The sequence below is a fragment of the Notolabrus celidotus genome, chromosome 10 (assembly GCF_009762535.1).
Source record: "Notolabrus celidotus isolate fNotCel1 chromosome 10, fNotCel1.pri, whole genome shotgun sequence".
In the NCBI taxonomy this organism is placed as follows: domain Eukaryota; kingdom Metazoa; phylum Chordata; class Actinopteri; order Labriformes; family Labridae; genus Notolabrus; species Notolabrus celidotus.
In genome coordinates, this window is record NC_048281.1 from 12,595,682 (window position 1) to 12,618,464 (window position 22,783).

Here is a 22,783-nt window from a genome sequence, read left to right on the forward strand (position 1 = left end):
ATGTGCTTGAGGTCTAGAAGTTACCATTAGGACAGAGTTCATGCAGGAAACGAAGGATGCACACTTCAGTTGGTCCTTGTTACCTAGTTTGACATAAGCGTGACAGGTATCAGAGCCTTCTGAGTTGGAAATTTCGCAAGTGTATCTCCCCTTGGCCTCCTCTCTGTCGCTGTTGAGGACGTCCAGCACGCAGCTACAGTCTGTGGTCTTCACGTTGTACTGATACGAGGCCCAGATCACTCTCCCGTCTTTCCTCCAGCTCACATTCACTCGCTGGCTACCGGTGAAAGCGACCCTAAGCGTCAGCGGCTGGCCGACTCTGAAAGTGGTGTTTTCCAGCTTCCTGATGAAGCGTGCGGGCTCTGTGAGAAGCAGTGATGGGGTTAGAGGTCAGGGTTATGACAAGCAAGCAAAAGCAAATATGAAGCTTCAACATTATTCAGATATTAATGCAAATGAGTCTGTATGGAAAAGGGGGACGGATCCTACTCCAGGGTCAGCTCTTCAGAGTCCTCTGCTCATCGGGATTACTAGACCTGATCTTGTCTCTGTGTCTGATCCTCACGGTTCACTTTCAAACAGAACATTCCTTCATACAGAGACAGTGTGAAGAAATGTGTGCAGAGGAGGTGATGCTGCAACACCAAGAAGACACGTGGCCTCTCTCATCCTGCGGGAGACACGTGTCCTCTCTGACCCTGCAGGAGACACGTGGCCTTTCTGACCCTGATGGAGGTGAACCAGAGGACTTGAAGCTGCTCTGGAGTAGGATGCATCGTGTTTCTGTGCTTGTGTGTCAGCAGGTCTTTAATGACTCGTGTGAGTGTGCGCTGTAGAGAGTCGTGGCGGTGATACCTTTCTTCTTGCTCTTACAGAGGACATACGCATCACAGACGGCTGAACCCTCTGCGTTAGAAACTTGACATGAATAGACTCCGGCTGCTTCCTCTCTGTCACTATTGAGCACCTCCAAGACACACGAGCTATCCGTGGTCTTCACGTTGTATTTGTGCGAAGCCCAGATCGGCTTGCCGTCCTTGGTCCAGCTGACGTTCACTTGCTGACTGCCGGTGTACGTGCAAGAGAGACGCAAAGGCTCGCCCAGACGGTACGACGTGTCTTCAAGCTTTTTGACAAAGCGCACAGGTTCTGAGAGAGGCAACAGTGGCATTAGTCATGATCATTACCCTGCTAACCAATCAGTGAGTGAGTTTCTTAGGATGTAGTTACCTAGTCTGACATGAGCGTGACAGATGGCTGAGCTACAGGGATTAGATATCTCACAGGAATATCTCCCAGCAGCCTCTTCTCTGTCGCTGTTCAGCACCTCCAGCACGCAGGAGTCATTGGTCATCTTCACATTGTACTTATAAGAAGCCCAGACCGGTTTGCCGTCTTTGGTCCAGGTCACGTGCACGTGCTGGCTGCCCGTGTATGTGACCTGGAGCCTCAGAGGCCGTCCCACCCTGAAGGTCACGTCCTGCAGCTTAGTCACGAAGCGCACAGGTTCTAGAGGAAGCAAGGAGGTTAGTGATCAGCTGTTAATCTGTGAAAGGATGAGCAGGTGAAAACAGAGAGCACTATGATTGGATCAAACTGAAGGCTCATGGGTTCCATTCAGAGACAGATTATTCACTCAGCAGTCTCACTTCAGATCTCTGTGGAGGTATTTGGACCAAAGTAAAGGAACATGGAAAAAACATGTGAAGAGTGGAGGAGTTACACTGAGCTGAGTCGTTCCATGACGCCCAATAACAGAAGATGAGTTCATAGAGTTTATTTTTATTGATATGCTTTAAAGGAATATAAATGAATGAGCCTTCACTTTGAGCCTTCAGGTTAGATGCTTTACCTAGCTTGACCTGGGCGGAGCAGAAGGCTGCGTTCTCAGAGTTAGACACCTCACAGGAGTATCTGCCGGCTGCTTCCAGCCGGTCACTGTTGAGGACCTCGAGGACGCAGGCGTTATCTGTGGTCTTAACATTGTATTTGTAAGACGCCCAGATTGGTTTGCTGTCCTTCCTCCAGCTCACAGAGACCCGGGGGCTGGCGCTGAACCCGCAGTACAGAGTCAGGGGCTGGCCCAGTCTGAACGTGGTGTCTTCCAGCTCTTTAATAAAGCGCACAGGTTCTAAAGGAAGCAATGCTGATGTTAGTGTTCGCTCTGCTGTTACAGCTCATGAGAAAGGTGTGCTCAGCAGGGGTTTGATATAAGTTTGATTTTCACATTTTAAAACCAGGAGAACTGAACTGAGCTGTTATCATGATGTGCACAGGTTAGTGGATTACCTATCTTAACCAAAGCATGGCAGATATCTGTGCCCTCTGAGTTGGACACTTCACATGAGTATTTCCCGATGGCTTCCCGTCTGTCGCTGTTGAGGACTTCCAGGGAGCTGGAGAAGTTGGTAGTTTTGACGTTGTACTTGTACGAAGCCCAGATGGGTTTGCCGTCCTTCATCCAGCTGACGTGAATCCTCTGGCTGCCGGTGAACGAGCACTCCAGCGTCAGAGGGTGGCCCAGTTTATAGTAGGAGTTTCTCAGTTTTCTCACAAAGCGAGCGGGCTCTAAAAGATCAATTAGTCAAAGCAGTGTTAGGGAATGTGAGCTGTGGTGTTTAGCTGAGAGGAAGCTGGTTTCATGAGGATGTGTCAGAGTGTGAATGACTGAAGCTTTAAACCTGGTTTACCTAGCTTGACATTAGCATGGCAGACGTCCCGTCCTTCAGCGTTAGAAATTTCACATGTGTATTTGCCGACAGCCTCCTCCCTGTCGCTGTTCAGCACCTCCAGGACACAGGTGTCTCTAGTGGTCTTGACGTTGTACTTGTATGATGCCCAGATAAGTTTGCCATCCTTCTTCCAGGTGACGTCGATCCTCTGGCTTCCCGTGTACATGCATTTGAGCGTCAAAGGTTCACGCAGTCTGAAGCACGTGTCTTCCAGCTTTCTGACGAAGCGAGCGGGCTCTGAGAGGAGTAATGGTGAGGTTAGTAGCATGTTTGCTAGGAGGCAGGTATTAGTCTTAACTGATTGTTTACCTCTACATATTAAGACATCCGTCTACTAAACAGCATGGAGCTGACAAACCTGGTGGATGAATAGAAAGCAGGTGGCGTGTTAAGAGTTTTACCTAGGCTCACACGAGCGTGGCAGACGTCACTTCCCACTCCGTTGGAAATTTCGCAAGTGTACTTCCCGGCAGCATCCGGCCTGTCGCTGTTCAGGACGTCCAGAATGCACAGAGAATCTGTAGTTTTGACGTTATACTGATAAGAGGCCCAGATCAGCCTGCCGTCCTTCTTCCACGTGACATTGACCCTCTGGCTTCCCGTGTACGAACAGGACAATTTCAGCGGCTGACCCACGATGAACGTGGTGTCTTCCAACTTCTTGACAAAGCGCACAGGTTCTGAGAGAAGCAATGTTAATGTTAGAGATGAGCCGTTAAGCTGCGCATGCATTTCTCTGCTTCTATGCCAAAGTTAATTTTAGCTACCACATGAAATATAAAAAACACTCTGAGAACCATGAAACTGCACGTCTACGATCAGCAGCTGAGGATCGTCACTGATCGTAAGAGGAGAGATTGAATCATTATCTCTACGGAAAGGAAACTTTATCTCTGTAAGACGATCCATTCAGAGAATTGTGATCATTAACAAACACAGCGAATCTATGAACTAAGAAAGAAGGTATGGAAAACGAGCATCACCTTTTACCACCACGTGACACCTGGCTGAGGCTGAACCCACCCGGTTCTCCGCCTGGCAGGTGTACTCCCCTTGATCAAACTTGGTCGTTTTGGTCAGTTTCAAAGTTGCAACACCGTTTGAGAAATCCATCAAGCAAATGTTGGACTTGCGCAGCTGCCCGTCACCTTTGAACCAGGCGACAGAGATGTCGGGAGTTCCTGCAATACGGCATTTCAGGGTAATCGCGTCTCCCACGGTTAGCTCTGCTGGCTCCAACTTTTCAACAAAGTGAGGTCGCTCTGAAGTAAAAGATGGTGATGATGACGATGGTTTAGTGTAAGCTTTGGTTTGAGTTATGCATAAACTACTCAATGAATCAATGCATGATTGACTGAATGATGGACGAGTTAATCAAACTGAAATGACTTCACTAAGGTCTGTTTACCTAGAATTGACACCTGTGCTTCACATCGGTCGCTTCCAACTCCGTTGTCGACTTCGCAAAAGTATTTACCCGCCGCCTCCATCTTGTCAGAGTTAAGAACCTCCAGGATGCAGGAGGTGTCTGTGCTGATCACATTGTACTGATATGAGGCCCAGATGGGTTTACCGTCCTTCTTCCAGGCCACATTTACCCTTGGGGTTCCAGCAAACGTGACCTCGAGCCTCAGTGGTTTCCCCTTTTCAGAGGACGTGTTCTTCAGCTTCTTCACAAAGTGGACTGGTTCTGAGAGAGGTAAGTCCAGGATCAGTTACATGTATTTCTAAGAACTGGTGGGTAAAAAAAGACAACTATCATGCTAACAAACCTTTAACGAACAGATTAACAGGGCAGCTCTCCTTCCCTGCATCGTTAATGATCTGGCAGGTGTACTCTCCTGAGTGGGATTTTTCTACTTTATGAAGCACCAGAGTGGCGACATCATTCTTCAGGGAAATCTCACAGCCCTTCCCGTGCAGCATTTCTTTGGCTCCCCTGAACCATTTGACCTTCAGCGGAGCGCTGCCTTTTACTTTAGCTGAGAAAGACACATTTTTACCGGCTAACGTTTCCTTGGCTTCAGGTGACTCCACGAAATACGGAGGCTCTGGATGTAGATAAAGAAAGGGTTTCGTTAACTCTCTGGAGGAGCTGATCCCTCGCTAAGGGAAAGACCCATGACATTTTCTCCTCTCGACTTTATCGCGTGTACTGACCTGTCACGTTCATGGTCCCGCTTGTCTCACTGGCTCCTGCAGAGTTGACCGCCTTGCATGTGTATTTGCCTGAATCAATCATCCTGATTGTTGGCACTCTCAGTTTGCAGTTGTTATCGGAGCAGCTAATGTCGTAGTTTGGCCCACTTTTAATCTCCTGGCCGTTGTGGAACCAGGATGTGGTGAGAGGAGCAGAGCCAGCGACCCTACACTCCATCTCACCGGGCTTACCCACAACAAGGTGCGTGTCTCTCAGCTTCCTTATGAAACTCGGTGGAATCAACTTATCTATTGCAAAAAAGAAGAGATTATAGTCTGGACTATTCATGACAAAGAGGATATGAGCACGTGCAGGGGCCACCAACCTGAAACAGAGAGCTTAATTTTGCAAGAGGCTGTACCGACGTGGTTTGAAACCTCTAGCTTGTATTCTCCAGCCTCAGATTTATCAGCCGAGCGGATCTTCAGAGATGCGACCTTCTTTGTGAAGGACATCTGATACTTGGCCCCGGTAGAGAGCTCTCTGTTATCCTTGAACCACTTAGTCTTCAGTTCTGGTGTGCCACATACTGTGACTTCCAGAGACGTGTTTTCTCCTGACTTCACGTTCAAGGACTCGGGGCTATCCACGATAGCAGCGGGCTCTAGAAATTAGTAAAAGGTATTAAGCTAAAAGAATCCTGACACTGGAGGTGATGCTGAAATTTTTGGAGCTCTACAAACCTAGAACGGTCACTTGGCAGACAGACTCCACGACTCCAGAGTCCCCTCTCAGCTGGCAGGTGTATCTACCAGCAGTGGCTGAGTCAGCTTTTGGCACTACAAGGGTGACCACGTTATTGTCAAAGGTGATCTTCCTGTTGTCGCCATCTCTGAGGATGTGGTCTTTGTCCTGAACCCAGGACACAGTCAGAGGCTCGGAGCCTTTCACTGTGGTTGTGAGTGTCAGCTGCTGACCCAGCTTCACTGACTGGTCCACCAGCTTCTTGACGAATGCTGGTTGTTCTGAATGACGACGGAAAGATCAGACATGAGGAGAATAATCACACTAACTACGCTCTGAGGAAACGGTCTCTGACTCAGTACAAACCTTTAAGGCTAACGGTTGTGCGGCAGAATCCAGTTCCTACTTTGTTGGACACCCTGCACTCATATAGGCCGGCGTCCTCCTGCTCCAGCTTCATGAGGTGAAGAGTGGCCGAGCTGGCCTCGCTAACCATCTTATACTTCCTGCTCTCCTTCAGTGGCCTTTTGTCTTTGTACCAGTTAACCTGGAATGGGGGGGTGCCGTACACCTCACAGTACAGGCTGGCATCTTTCCCCTTAATGCCCTCTACCGGGCTTGGGGTTTTAATAAAGGATGGGGCCTCTGGAAAATATATGAAGAAGTATTAGCAGAGGGAACATTTCAGGACGTCTTCACTGCAAACAATCAGCTCCATCGGACAAGATCTCTTGGGAGGGTCATGCTTATACTCAGTCCATGCTGGAGGAATCCATCCAGACGGTGACAGAAAACAAAGATCATTAGTGAGGGAAAGACACGCTTGTGTTCATGTTAGGACTGGAGGGTCTTATCACGTTGAGGTTACAGAAATCAATCAGGAAAGGGAAGGCAACAGTCTGTCCACTGGTACGAAGAAATGCATGCCCTGAAAAAAGAGGTAACAGTCAGATTCATGCTCTCCCACACAACACAGGAGGGTCAGATCTTTCTCAGGATGGAGGGGTGGTGCTGTCGAGTCCATGCTCAGTTCTCAGAAAAGGTTTCATAGCAGTCTTTAATATCTCGACCGGTATCAAAGGGATTTCATTCCTTCTTTTTCATGCTACTAAAGTTCTGAGGGGACAAATCTGCAAAACAACCACTTGTAGCGAGGAGACGTGGTGGATAGCTGACCTTGGACTTTGAGAACAGAGCTGCAGCTTGCACTGCCAGCATCGTTACGAGCCTCGCAGGTGTAGACACCATTATCCTCAAACTTTGTGGAGCGTAGCTGAAGATATGCGGTGGAGTCTACAAACATTGTTTTATAGTTGTCTCCGTCGGTTATCTTTTGGTCATTTTTAAACCAGCACATCGTCAGAGACTGGGAGGCCACAGCCTTGCATTCAAAACGGTGTCCCTCACACTGCTTCACAAATGTAGTGGGAGGAAGTTTCAGGACAAACTGAGGAGGCTCTGCAAAGTCAAGAAGAGTCATGTTACTATCATCTGTACGCAGTAACACCTGAGCAAGACAGTGCCGATGGAGGAAGCTGATTGGATGGACTAAAAGATGGTGATTTATCCTAGAAAGAAAAGACATGTTAGGGTGATCAGACACAACAATGAAGAAAGAAGCTGGGCATGGAGAAAAAAGACAGCGTTAATGGCACGGTGACAGGAGCGGTAATGGACAAAAAAAAGAAGTCCAACCTTTCACCAATAACTGCGCTGCACTTTTCACTGCGCCAGCTTCGTTGCTGACTTGGCAAGAATAGTTCCCACAGTGCAGAGTCCCGACTGAGCTGAGCTCTACAGAGGAGCTGTATGTTTCCACTGTGATCACACAGGACGGCCCTCTGACCAGCTCGATGTCGTCTTTGAACCATTTAACCATGAATGGAGGCGTTCCTTCAAACACACTTCTGAAGAGTACAGCTGACTTTGGAATAACAGCCTGAGACTCAGGCTCAGCTGTGAATCTCGGAGGCACTAAAACCCATACAGAGAGAACATTAGCAGACATGGCAGACAGCCTTTGGGTTATACATGTGATGGAGGTGATCTCTGAAGTCAAACCTTTAGCTGTAAGAACTCCACTGCACACAGCGCTGCCTGCTGCGTTGGTAACTTTACAGGAGTACGCTCCTGTGTCAGCGCTCTCCGTCAGCTTGAACTCCAGAGAGAGACTGTTCTCGGTCTGCAGGAGTTTGTATTTGGAGTTGCTGCTGATCTCTTGATTCCCTTTGCTCCATTGGACTGATATTGGAAGAGAACCAGCCACTTGGCACTCCATGTTAACCACTGAACCCAGAACTGCCTGGGTGTTTGTTAATTTCCGAAGGAACATGGGAGGAATTACCTCTTCTGTTTAAACGTTAAGAGATAAAAGATCATTAGACTGAAAGCAGAAACAGCGCCCTATGTGTTAAAATGCTGAGATAGTTCACAAACCTAAAACAACCAGCGTGATTTTACAGCTGCATGCACCCACAGAGTTCCTGGCTTCAAACAGGAACTCCCCGCCATCCTCCAGCTGACAGAGCGCCATGTTTAACCGGCTGAGGTTGTTCTTGTAGGACAGATTGAGTTTCCTGTTTTGCCGGAGCTCTTTGCCGTCTTTGGTCCATTTCACGGTTATCTGAGGAGTTCCAGCTACCCTGCACTCAAGACTAACGGGATCCCCGCGGGTCACTTTGACTACCTCTGGCTTCTCAGTGATGGTGGGTGGTTCTATAACACCAAAGAGAGAGGTGAGTGCACCTGATGCAGTCAGAGAAGGTTAGATATGAAGCAGAAGCAGTAAATGAAAGCAGCGGTACCTTGCACGGTGAGGTTAGCAGAGCATTTGTCCTGCCCGGCCTCATTCACAACATAACAGGTGTATTTTCCTGAGTGAGAGGCGTCACAGACAGGAACCCTGAGAGAGGCCTCTTTGTTCTCAAACGTTCTCTCAATCTTTGGATCCTCTGGGATCCAGCTCCCGTCTTTCTGCCACTGAATAGAGAGAGGCAGGGAACCCTCCAAGGTGCAGCGAAAGAGTGCCTCCTCTCCCAGAACAGTAGAGACGTTTTCTATCTTAGTGTCAAAGGTTGGAGGGACTAATGCAAACAGAAGAAGTCATGGTCACACAGTGTACACCTGCTGTATGCCTGATGTCTGACTGTGAGGTGTAAATCAGAGAAACCAACCTTTCAGAGACAAAGCTGCAGAGCCTGTACAGCTTCCAACTTCATTAGCTACCAGACATTTGTAAGTACCAACATCCTCCGCTCTGCAATCCTGGATTTTCACGCTCATGTTATCAGGACCAACAATAACATACTTCTGGCTGGATTTGATTGGCTTTCTATCTTTGAACCATGTGACCTTAAAAGGAGCACTTCCTGCCACTTTGCATGCAAACACTGCTGTGGATCCTTTAACAACTTCCAGATCCAGCAGCTCTTCCAGCAGAGAAGGAGGCTCTGAAATAAAAAAAAGCAGATCTACCTGAGCAAACCTGTGATTGATATCAGTCCTGTAAAATATGACCTGATCGTCATTGTTTATAAAGACTTAAGGAGCGAACAAACCTTTCACTTCCAGCTCAACAGTGCAACTCTCTGTGCCCGCTTCGTTGCAGGCTTCGCAGAAGTATTTACCGCTTTCACTTTCACACACGTCGTGAATCTCTAAGGTGGCCACAGAGTTGTGAAACGCCATCTTGTGTTTGTCACTTTGGTGAATCTGAGCTCCATCTCTAAACCAACGCACAGAGATCTCCGGAGTGCCGGCTAGCTTGCACTGAAACATTTTAGTGTCTCCCACTGAGATCACCGACACACCTTCAGGTTTCTCAATGAAATACGGGGGCTCTGGAAAAAATACACAAGTTACTAAAGGACGTGGATCGCTGTGGAGTAAATCAAACTGGGGATAATAAACCAATGATAACCTTTGACAAAGAGTGTGGCCTGGCATGAAGTGGAGCCCACATCGTTCTGGATCTCACAGATAAAGTCTCCAGAGTCAGAGGTTTTGGCAAAGAAGAGCTCAAGAGTGCTGGAGGTGTTGTCTTTGACCACAGAGCAGTCAGCACTGGATAAAATCTCCTTCTTGTTTTTAAACCACTTGATGGTCAGAGGTGGTGTGCCAGAGACCAGGACATTAAACTGGACCTTTGATCCAGGCAACACATTCATGGATTCAGGCCTTTCAACAATGCATGGTGGTTCTGTTGGTGAATAAAACTCGTTATCTCTGTTACACAAACATGATAACCTTAAACTGCAAGAAGGATGCAAGAAACTGGTCCTAACCTTTAACGAACAAAGTCCCGGAGCACTGAGCCGATCCCGCTTTGTTGTTAGCCATGCAGCTATAACAGCCGCTGTCTTCACTGTCAACACAACTGATTTCAAGGAAAGCAACATTTTCAAACAATGTGCATTTGTGTTTGTCGTCTGAGTGGATCTCTGATCCATCTTTAAACCACTGAACTGTCATTGGGAGGGAACCAGACACCAGGCACTCCAGATGAACAAAAGATCCTCTGATCCCTTCTGTCTCCTTCAGCTCTCTTGTGAAAGACGGTTTAAATATCTGATCTATTAGCACAAAGAAGAACAGTGTTGAGGCGGTTGTTCATGTAAAAATAAATAAATCAGAGGTGAAATGTGACTCGATGGACAAACTGACCTAACACAGTCACATCTGCTTCACAGGAACTGCAGCCAGCGTGATTAGAAACCTCAAAAGAGTAATCTCCACTGTCACTTTTCTCGGTTTTAAGGATCTGGAGCAAAGAGCTGGTGTCTGAACATCGTATTTTATATCTGCGGCCTGAGGTCAGCTCCTTCCCCGCCTTCATCCACCTGGACTTCAGCGGCTTGGTGCCTGAGAATCTGCATTCGAGCCTGGCTGGGTCACCTTGCGTTACACTGATTGACTTTGCTTGTTCAGAGATATTTGCTGGCTCTAGGATGACACAATAATCCAACACTGCATGAGCTGCTATGATGAACAGGCATTAATGCGACAGATAAAACAAATAGCTTGACAGAAAGCGACAGCATTGAGGACAGAAAGGAGTTACATCCTACAAACCTGTCACTACCAGCACCGCCGCACAGCTGCGAGTCCCAGATTTGTTCTTTGCCTGACACACATATTTCCCGCCATGTGACAACTCGGCATTTTTCAAATTCAACACGGCACTTTTGGTGTCAAAGGACATCTTAACATGCTCATCTTCTGTGAGCTCATGATCGTCCTTAATCCAGGTGATAGTCATGGGAAGTGATCCAGATAACATGCATGTCATAGAGATCTCAGTTCCCGCCATGCAGGACATATCCTCTAGTCTCTGAACAAACGATGGTGGTTCTAGTGAGAGAAGATCATAAATCAGACTGCATGCTGTGGAAGGATTTACACACACATATGATCCACATTACAACCCCCCATGCTCCCGATCTAACCCTTTGCCTGCTGCTCATAACTTAAACAAGTGAAACAGCAACGAGCTCAATGAACTGATGTCTAGATGTTGATTTGATATCACAAAGAATCTGCACATTGATCAACAGAGAACAGAATCTGTCCTTCAACTAACCTTTCAGAGAAATCTGGCAAGAACAAGATGTCTCCCCAACATCATTAGCCACAGTGCACTGGTATGTCCCAGCATCTGTGGTCTCACAGTGAGAGATCTGAAGAGTGACCATGTCATTGTCCACACTGATCGTGTGCCTGTTGTCACTCCTGATCAGCTTATCGTTGAGGAAACAGCTTATTTCAAACGGAGGAGAACCAGAGACTGTCCCTTCCAAGATAATATCAGATCCCTTTACAATCTCAGCGGATTCAAAAGGTCTCACAAACTCTGGGGGCTCTATGACAAAGAGATAATGGATTATATTAACAGAGGGCTGAGCCAGTTCAGGTCTCACAAGGTCATTCTGGTCCACAGAGTTCATTTAAGTGTTCAGAATCTGAAGACTCTTCTCTGAAGTCAGGGCACTAATGGAGGCGCATCATGTCCCGGCAGAAAGAGAGTCAAATTTAGAGCTAACAGCAAATCACAACGTTCCTGGGGAGGCTGGGAACGTTTGGGACTCAGGGATCATGATCTGCTTCTTGTCAGCCTTGGAGAAAACTTCAGTCCTACTCAGATAGAACCAGGTACAAGACTGATGAATACAAGCAGCCCTTTCTCTCTTGATTCCCACCTGTGGACAATTTAGAGACATCAAACCAAACACTGAGCTAGGTTACAGATCTGCGTCTGATGGAGGGTATAAGAACACAGGACAGCCCCCCTCCAGGGATCAAACCCTCTGCACCGTGCCCTGACAGAACATGTAAAAGAACAAAGTGGACCAGGGTTCATTTAGTCCGAAACAGGTTTGAGGACTACTAAAGGTGAGACCAACCTTTCACGGTCACTGAGCTGCTGCACTGGTCTTTGCCGGCCTCGCTGGATGCCATGCAGACATACTCTCCACTGTCCTCTACTGAACAGCTGTCTACCTCCAGAGTTGCTACCGAGTTGTCGAAGGACATTATGTGTCTGTGGTCTGAAGAAATCTGCTCTCCATTTTTGAACCAGGAGATGCTAATAACAGGAGTGCCCTGGACTTTGCAGGACAGCATCAGAGACTGTCCGATTTTCAGGTTCTGTGAAGGCTCGGGCTTGATGGTAAAAGACGGGGCCTCTGTGAATTAACAGTAACATCAACAGTTAAAGAGAGGAAACATCAGAGCTGTGGATTATTACAGGAAAGTCTGAAACAGCACCTTTCACAAAGAGGTCTACAGTGCAGTCCACCTTCCCAGCATCATTGGACACTTGGCATGTGTACTTAGCAGAGTCAGTGGGTTTCACAGAGTGAAGCTCCAGAGAGCTAGAGGAAGCATCTTTCTTTATGAAACACTTCCCTCCTGTGAAAATCTCCTTCTCCTCTCTGAACCATTTAACAACCAGAGGAGCGGATCCTTTAAATGCTGACTTTATCACAACATTTGATCCCGGTGAGGCATCCTGGGATTCAGGTTTCACCGTAAAGACCGGCGGTTCTGCAGTTATTAGGGAAGAAAAAGAAGAGCATGCATGCTTAAAACCTAACATAAGCTCTGTCTGATCATATATTTCTGCTTTGATCGTGTTCAGTCTGAAGTCACTCGACCCTCTGACCTTTGACGGACAGCGAGCCGCTGGTTTCTTTCTCTCCGGCATCGTTAGAGGCCCGGCATGTATACACTCCACCGTCGCCTTGCTCCAGGGCTGTTACGGTCACAGAGGCTGTGCTCTCACTGAAATCAAGCTTATATTTTCCATCACTGTGTATTTCTTCATTGTCTTTGAACCATGACACAACCATTGGCTGAGATCCTGAAACTCTGCACTCCAAAGTAACATCACTACCAATGCTTCCATCAACCTTCTTTAGAGTTTTGGTGAAGGATGGCGGCACGGCTCGATCTGTGAGAGGAAATACATCCAACATACAACCATCATCAAGGGCTAACCTCACCGCTGTATAAAACCAGTATCTCTGAGCTGGACTGACCTATGACTGTGACGGAGCAGGTGCACTGGTCTTTGCCCACTTTGTTGGACACCTCCATGCTGTACTCTGAAGTGTCTCCTTTGTCTGCACTGAGGATCTTTAGGATGGCAGTGTTCTCCTTCGTCGCCACTTTATATTTACGCCCAGTGACCAGCTCTTTTCCGTCTTTTACCCACTTCACTTTCAGGTCTGGGCTTCCAGAGATGGAGCACTGCAGAGTGGCTGAGTCTCCTGCAGTCACACTGATGGATGCTGCTTTCTCTAAGATCCTAGCAGGCTCTATAACACAGCGTGAGTTTGAGACATTAAGATCAAATCGTTCTGGAGTTTGGTTTTATGTCTAAAATCATGATTAAGTTCTAACCTTGAATTGTAAGAACAGCTTCAGATTTCTGCTGTCCGGCCTCGTTCTCAGCCAGGCACGTGTACTTTCCCCCGTGCTTCATCTCAACAGACGAGAAGGAAATGCTAGCCACGTTGTTTTCAAATGACATGATCACATTTGGATCGTCATCTCTGAGCAGCTCAGAGTCCTTCAACCATTTGATAGTGATGGGGGCGGAGCCTTTAAGGGCTCCCTGCAGCTTCACTATGGTTCCCAGCACTGCTGTAGCACTCTCAATCCTCTTTGAGAACATGGGAGGCTCTGCAATAATAGTAACACTGTGAAAAACGGCCCAGAGGACTACAGAGTTTCAAGTTCCTCTTTCTATGATACTAACCTTTTTGTTTTGCTACAGACTTTGAGGTCACCGACCCAACCTCGTTTGACACAACACATTCGTATTCACCAGCGTCGGCGCTCTCGAACGAGCGGATCTCAAGAGAGCTCAAGGATCCCTGTGAGACTATACTGTACTTCTTATCTGAGGACAGACGCTTCTTATTCTTTTTCCAGGACACCTCGAAAGGTGCAGAGCCTGTAATTTCACACTCCAGTACAGCTACAGAGCCTCTGACCGCCTCTACAGACGGTAACTCCCTCCTGAAAGACGGGGGCTCTAAAGGGAACATAGAGGTAAGTTAAACAAGTTCTCGTTCTGAAGACTCGTGGCTGTAATGACACTGCCTGAATCTACAAACCTTTCACGGTCACTTTAGTGCTGCAGCTCTCACTGCCAGAATCATTGAGAACCTCACAGGTGTAGTTTCCGCTGTCACTCAGCGTAACATCCTGAATCTCAAGAGTGCTGAGACCATCCTTCAGACTGACATCGTATCTACCACCAGCAGACAGTTTGCTGTTGTTAAAGAACCAGGTGGTCTGAAGCTCAGGGGATCCTTTGACGGAGCACTGCACCCGAGCAGTGCTGCTCTGTTTCCAGACCGTGTTGGCCTCCAGCCTCTTTACAAAGACTGGCGGCTCTGCAGAGGTGTGTGGTTAAAAAGAGCCATCATGAAGAACACATTGAAAACAACAACAACCCAGCATAAAAGAGAAGACATGAAAAGGACAGGTGCATTCTGATCTGGACACCACAGATTAAACATCAGGTACTGCAGATTTGCTGGAGCTTCAAATGCTGCAATAGACATGACAGGAACCGGCTCTTACCTTGGACCTTCACTGAAGTGGAGCAGCTTGCGCTGCCAGCCTCATTTGTGACTGTGCACACATAATTTCCACAATCTTTCAGTGTGGTCTTTAGGATATCAAGACTCACTGTCTTATCCTCAAAGGACAGTTTACAGTCTGGAGACTGGTGGACCTTTCTACCATCTCTGGTCCAGGTGGCATTAACTCCAGTATCCTCATCCACCTGACACTCCAGGTGCAGAGGAGCTCCGACCACGGCAGCGATCGGACCCAGGGGCTTTACAAAGTTGGGCTGATCAATAACATGCAGCTCCATGCCGCTCTCAGCTGTCCCAACGTCATTGGACAGCTTGCACACATACAGCCCCTGGTCACTCGGGTCCAGCTTGGTTATCTCAAGAGTGTGCTTATTCTTTTCACTATAGGTCTGGTAGTGTGTGGGCACGTTGGGTAAGGTCTGGTTGTCTTTGAACCAGACAACATTGAGTGGCACAGATCCTGATATTACACACTGTATCATTGCCTTTTTCCCAACATACATAGTCTGATGTTCAGGTTTAGTTATAAAGGCAGGAGGACATAGCTCTATAAGGATTCAGAGAAAGAGAAACATATTAGTTGTAATATGTTAAACCCTGTTAATTAACCTTAACCAGACCAGTTACTCTAAAACAAACCAGCAGGACAAAATAATAATGATTCACGACTAACGGAACCACTAACGGACCGGCTATCAACAACAACATGAATCCAGGAAAGAGACTAAAAGCTCTGTTTGAGCTCACACCCAGCCAGCAAAGAGGAAGACATCTGATGCTCTTACCTGTCACGCTGAGAGAGGCAGAGCACTCGTCACTGCCGTGCTGATTGGACGCTTTGCAGGAGTATTCACCGCTGTCCTCCTTGGCTGGACTCAGCAGCTCCAGAGAGGACGTGGTAATGCGGCTGGTAATCCTGTATTTGTCACCCTCTTTGATGGGGTGTCCATCTTTGAACCACTTGAAGCTCACGTTTGGAGCATCCTCACTTTCACATTCAAACTTGGCACTGCTGCCAATGTTGATCTCCACAGGGACGATCCTGTGCCTGAACACAGGTTTCACTGCCACAGAAGAAAAGAGCCAGTTAGTAAACAGAAGGCATAAAGAGAACATTATTATTTCAGTACAGGATGGGAGGAGGTGAACCAGGGATGGAAAGAGGCACACACAGTGATCCTGCTGTGACGGAGGAGAGAAGAGATGGAGGTGACTGAAGAGGAAGAAGAGTTTTAGAGTTAAAGATGAGAACTGTAAAATGAAAAGGAGAGACAGCATGCTCAAAGAATGGACCGAGGGCTGAAGGTGAACATGTGGAGTCAGTGCTGTTCCTCAGAGAACAGAGGAATGGGAATGGAGTGATCTAAAGGTGGAAGAATGGATGACTTTAAAAGAGGAGTGAGGATGTCTCTGATCTGGTGAAAACCTCAAACCTAAGACACCGTCTCAGGAACCGGTCTCAGACAGACTGACCCAGGTTTGAGGTTTCCAGAGCTCAGAGCTGTGAGGTTAGTTGATGATGATATCAGAGAATCGTCCATCATCAAACCTCTTGAGACCACAGTGAGCCTTGAAGATGTTGTCGTCCTGCCAGCTTCGTTCTCAGCCTCACAGACATACTCTCCTTGGTGCCTCTCCTTCACAACCTTTTCAATCTCTAAGGTGTACCGGTCCTGGTTTTGGGAACACTTGAACTCTTTGCCTGATTTCACTAATTGCCCATTTAAAAACCAGCTCACCCTGGTGGTGAACTTTATGGTGGTAGTGAAAGAAGCCTTGCCATTTTCCTCAGCGTAAACGTCCTCCAGAGACTCAGTGACAGCGGGATAATCAACTAGACTGTCTGAGGACTCGCTGATCATGATGGCTTCTGACAGGAACTCCTCTCTGCTCTCTTTGTGGACTAAAATGTCCACGTGTTGTTCAACAGCTCTGTGAGCAGCAGGCAGAGAGTCAGTAACTTCAGCTGCTCTCTCTGACTGGAGCGTCACACTGCTCACCTGCATCTCCTCACAGAGATCAGCCCGGCTCTGGAATGTGGCGCTCTGGAAGGATGCCCTGGCTTCAGTCTTGACGGCAGCAGACTGAGATACAGTGGGAGGAAACCGGACTGCACTGTCTGCCACCATCACGGTGTCCACCACAGAGGACAAAAACTCTTTGGAGGCTGCAGAGTGGACCTGGACTCTCTGAGGTTTGTCGATCTGCATGGTCCCTGGTTGTTCTGATGTCAGACTGTGATGCTCTTGGGAAAGCATGGCGTGCAGAGCTACCTGGAGTTCTGCCCTGAGATCGGCTGTCTGAGGGTATTCCCCTTCAAAGGACACAGTGATCTCCATGGGAGCACCTGGTGTTGTGATCAGGTACGTGTATGTGGCCCGTTTGGGTTCTCTCTGAACCTTCACCTCCTGCACCTGGACTGCCTCTAACCTCCCCACCACGTCAGCGAGTAAGACCGGCTGATCACGAGCCACGGCAGACTGCAGAGCGTCTCTGAGCTGATGACGGATGTTCACACTGAAGGGTTTTGGAATCTGAATAACAAAGCTGAGCTCTTTAGGAAGAGTCTGAGTGTCCTGAGACTCGTGAGCGAACCGGACTTCATGAGGCTGCGTCGTGACACTGAGAGCTGAGCCCTCAGATCTATGGATCTCAATGGACTGCTCTCCCAGTATGACCTGCTTTTCTTCAAGCAGCACCGACCGTTGGACTGACTGGCCCTCCTGGATCTGGACTGCAAAGTCCTGCTCAGCAGCTTCTAAGATAGAGCAGCTCTCGGTGGCCATGGCCTTCTCCTCGATGAAGACCGGTTTCTTCGGGATCTTAGGCTCGACTTTAATCTCAGGTTTGAACTTCTGGTCGGTCTTTATGCTGACGGTGTGACCCTCCTCTAAAGTTAGAGTGTCTGTGATGTTTAAAGAATGCATGATTCCCCAGTCCTCCTCTTTCTGAACAAGCGCACGCTGCTGCTTGACGTCACTGCTGAGAGGCGTCTCCTTAGGCAGCTGCATGGGGCAAGAGGAGATGGAGAGGATGCAGGGAGGCCGGGGCTCAGTCTGAAGCTTGGACTGGACCCCGCTCACAGACACCTGGAGATCTTTGTGATAATCTGCTGTGAGCTCCCTCCTCTCCTCTGAGGTAGCTGCATGACCTCTTGCCCTCTCCTGCCTCGGTGTTGCCACCTGCTGGTCAGGTTTGGTAATAGTCAGTATGCCCTCCTTTGGTAGAAGAGGTAAAGACAGGACGGACTGAAGGTGCTTTGGTTGGGGTAACTCTATCTGGGGCTGAATGGACGTGGCCTCAGTCTTTGCTGAGAGCTCTGACGTGGCCTCACACACCACAGTGTGTTGCTCTTCCTGGCTCACAGAGTGCAGGATGGTTGGACTCTTCCTGGCCTCTGCCTGCTCTGAAGACGGCTTTTCACTGCTGAACCTCCCCTCAGACTGTAAGACATCCTGCTCATGGACGACCTGCAGGTTCAGGAGTCTCTCTTCCTCCCTCTGAGGCTGCAGACTCATTGAAGATGCTATGCTAGTCACCTGCCCTGCTTGCTCTCCATGGAGCTCGTACCTCTCTTCAGCGGTTAAGGCCAACTTATAGAGCACGTCTTTGAGAGGGAGGACACTCTGCTGTTCTGGTCTGTGTATTTTAAAGGCCTGCTCTTTGGATAAATACACTCTGGTTTCACTCACTGGAGCTAGGACTGATTCAGACTGCTGTCTGTCCACCGAGGGGTTGGTGGCTGAGTCTAGGTCTGGCAGCGGCTCACAGTGTCTCTCTGTGATTGGCAGGTTCCCTGTGGACTGAGCCGAGTATAAGATCTTGACGCCCTCTGTGACTCTGAAGCTCCTCTCCTCCTCTGGTCTGTGGGTGGCACCAGAAACCTCATCCAGAATGGGAAGAGGGGACTCAACCTGGTGACTACTGACAAGCTGCCGGGGCTCTGCTAAGGTCTTCAGGTGCTCTGTGGCATGCTCCATCAGGTCCTGGGCTCTCACCATGGACAGGGGAAGGGTCTCTTCAAAAGTGGCTGACAGCAGTTTAGAGGGATGCTCTTTGGCTAACTCTAGTTCTATGATCTCAGGGCTGAGGATCCGCTCAGAGTGCTGCTCTGTGATTCTCTGTTTCTCCTGGACTGAAGATAAGAAGGTGGCCAGGTGAAGCTGTTTCACGGGGACTGCTGAGGCCTGAGGAGGATGACTGGGAGCCAAAGAAACCGTCTCCTGTACCTCATGAGCCTGCAGCACCGCCGCCTGGCGTGTGAGCAGCTCTCGATGGAGGGTGGCAGCGGAGATATTGAGCTCTCCGAGCATTCCTGCCTCCTCACTGGGAATAATCTGCCGGTCTTCAGTGCTGATGGTGTAAATCATCTGATCTGACCTCTCTGAGGAGAACCTGGACTCTGTGGTTTGTTCGGTCAGGGATATTTTCAGACCTTTAGTCTTCTGAAGCAGTGTGTGCTCCTCCTGAACCTTATCGCTGCTCACCTGCAGCTCAGCGGAGCACGAAGCCTCTCCGTAAGGGTTTGAGGCTGTGCAGGTGTAAACACCGCTGTGCTCCTGTTTAACACTCTTAAAGGTCATGAAGCCTGACCCGTCTGGGTTGTTCACAGTGATGCAGAACCCACTGGGCTGAACGTGCAGGCTGCCTTTCAGCCACTGAACTTCAGGGAGAGGCTCACCTGTCACAATGTACCTGAAGAAGGCCTGACCGCCTTCAGACAGCTGAACTGACTCTATGCTTTCAGTGAACTCTGGAGCTCTGCCTGCGGGCACAGAGGGTTTCCTGTCTACCTTCTCCTCCCTGTCCGGCTCCTTCACCTGAACATGCAGGTAAGACGTGCAGGTGGACTTGCCAAAGCGGTTGCTGACGGTGCACGAGTACTCTCCCTCAGACTCTCTCTGAACCTTAGTAATGAGCAGGCTGTACTCATCTCTCTCATGGATGAATCTATACAAGGAGGAGCTGCTCAGAGTCTGCCCATTGTGACACCACTGAACTGTGGGCTTAGGGAAACCGGACACTCTGACAGTCAGTCGAGCGGTTTCTCCCACAGTCACAGCTGCTGGAGAGAGCTCGCTAAGGAAAACCGGCTTCTCTTTCTTCTTCTCTAGACTGCTGGAGAAGCGTTTGGACTCGGGCTTAAGTTCAAGTGTTCTGGATTTATCTGGCAGTTTGAGACCAGTGAAAAACGACTTGCTGGTTTCCTCTTCCACTGAGACGCTGGAGCTAGAGAAAGCTGCATGAAATAATGACAGAGTAAAATCAGACACTTCAAACACAGGCTGAAACAGAGCGACGTGTGTCTTCAGCTTTAGATCAGACAGGTGTGATGATCCTGAGTCATCAACCTGACGTACAGAGAGAGGTTATTATTTATTCATGAATCACAGCGTCATCTTTACTCTATGGCTTTCAGGACTCAGCACACCTTACAGGTGATACCTGTCCCGCGTCTGATCAGGTGACGACACTAAGTTGACGCCCTCCAGCCGTGAGACTAAAAGAAGCATCTTAGTGAATCATAGAGAGGAGCATCTTGATGCCGTGTTTTAGTTTCTTGTTCAGTGAATTCCTGAACATACCTGCAGAACTCTCTGAACCTTACACTCCCTATGATCTTACCATCACACCCTGAAGATGAGTCAAAAGCACTCAAACATTTTCCCTACGGGTCAAAAGAGTCAGAGATGAACAGCTGAGAAAAAGACACCTCGACTTCCTGAAGGATATTTACCTTTGACTTCCTGCTGGACCTGAGTCAGGGCTTCTCTCTGCACTTCGGTTACTGTGAAGACACAAACACACTAAAATTAAACACACTCCTCAAACTGCACATACTGTGGCATATGGTGCAAGACTGTTAGAATCAGTGACAGGTCGTGCATCCATATTTCCTCTTTACTAGTTTACACTGGGCATGCTTCCTTGTGCTCTGTAATGTGCAGCACTGCTGGTTTTCTCTCAGTGATGTGAGTGTCCCTCTCTGTCTACTACTCATGAAAGTTAACACCTTGTTGAAGAAGAGCTGTCACCATGTGAGGAAGTGTGCCTCTGCTGGCTGTGTGGGTGGAAAGCAGTGAGTGGTGAGCCCGAGCGAGCAGAAGGACCAAAAGCATGCAGATGCCAACCTTTCATCACTGTGCTGCGCTCAGCATCGTCGGCTGAGCTCACATTTTTGCAGTAAGAGTAAGAGCCCCTTTGTCCGGGTCCCAAAGTGTTAACATCTACACAGCACAAGGGCCAGTCGTGTTTCAGAGAGTAAGACACAGAGTCCTCAACATTCAACCGGTTGTAAAGCCAAATGAGAAACCAAGAGGGAGCCCCCTTCATAACGTAATACAAGGAGCCGCCTGTGTCTCTGTTTCTGAGCAGCAGCTCGGGGGGCAGTTTGATCAGGAACTCAGGGCAGCTGGAGAGACCTCGCTTGGCAGGAGGCAGGACGTCAGGGAAATACAGCTGGCTGATGAGGCTGTACGGTCTCTGGGAGGACGGAGGAGACGGTCCAGGCTTGTCCTCCACCTCCTGCTTTTCTTGGTTGGGGGGGTCTCTAGGGGTCTCCCTGTCTGCCTGAGACACTTTACGAACAGAATCGGCGGGTATGGGGGTTTCTGCTTTGAGATTTGCTTCTTTAGCTGGGTGAGAATAAAGTTAGGGAGAGTAATTAGGGGTCAGAGTTTATAAGGCTGAACACTAAAGGATTAGTGGGATGGATGGATGAGGTTAGAGGCAAAGCTGGAACAGGAAGAAATACTTGAAGGCTTGTTATTGTATTACAGCCTAACAGGTTACAGACTAAAGGACATATTAAATACTGGAGGGGGGGCGGAGCAGGAGGAGCAGGTGGAGAGGAGGATGGACCAGATGGAGACAGAAAAAAGAAAGATTAACCACCTTCAACAGTGAGCTTGGCAGAGGAGCTGTTCTGGCCGTGTGGGTTGGTGGCAGTGCAGCGGTACACGCCCTGATCTGCCACCCCAACACCCTGGATGATCAGGGACAACAGCCCCCCCATTTGAGAGCTCCTCACCCGCTCTGTGTCCGTCACACTTAGGCCGTTATGATCCCACAGCACCCCGCTGAAGGGCTGCTCACTGAAGGAGCAGCTAAACTCAGCCATCTCACCGCTCTTCACTCGGATGTCGCTCATCTCCATCAGCAGTTTGGGTTTGGCTGAGAATTTGATATCAAAGCTGCTCTCAGAGCTCATCTCCATCGAGCGTACGCTCTCCATCTGAATCTCAACAGTCCTCCAAGAGGAGCTCTCAGAGACCGACTCAGTAAACTCAACCCTGTGGGCAGTTTGTCCCACAGACAGAGAGCTGAAACATTCACTCTGAGTCTCAGAGCTAGCTAAGGCCTCTTCATCTGGGCAGTAAGAAAGAGTAGAAGAATTAGGTCAACACATCATTCTGAGGACTTCTTCAGGTTACTTCAGTGCTCGTGATTTGCCAAGAGTGCAGCCGAGGTGGAGCGATGAGGATCAGTCAGGATCAGTGAAGGAGTGGACAGTGGCTGGTTTCCACTTTCAATCATGCAAACTTGATCAGAGCCAAAACTCCAAATAAAAACCGATACGGTTTACGTCTGAGCGTGAGGAACCCTGAGAGCAAGAGTTCTAGAGTTCACCTCTGTTCAGAGCATGCTGCATTCCTCCAAAATAAGACCTGAGTTTCAGAGTAAAGGTGTTAAGAGAAGAAGAGAAGACGGGCATGCATCACTGAAGAGAAACCTGTTGGACCTGTGCTCACAGGAAACAGCTCCACAGGTTTCTGACCTGACATGCTCAGTCGGTATCTGTTCTCACTGCGTCAGAGTGTTAGAGGCGTCTCAGCGTGCAAAGAGCTGCCGTCTCTACATCTTTAGATGAATCCTGAGAGACTCCTCCGGCTGCAGAGACAGGTCTCAGCAGAGAGATTCAACGTTACCATGTTATGTTAGCTTTGTTAGCTTGTTTCTGTCCTATCCAGGGTCAATAAAATCCTTCTCCTACAAAAACGTGACCTCACTGTTACAAACCTTCTCGTACAGTAATACATGCATCAGTCTAAGCTAGC

The 22,783-nt window shown here is 48.6% G+C and overlaps 1 pseudogene; it reads right to left on the bottom strand.

The window, feature by feature from the left end:
• Positions 1 to 22,783, bottom strand: part of LOC117820290 — a 186,938-nt pseudogene that overhangs the window by 115,167 nt on the left and 48,988 nt on the right.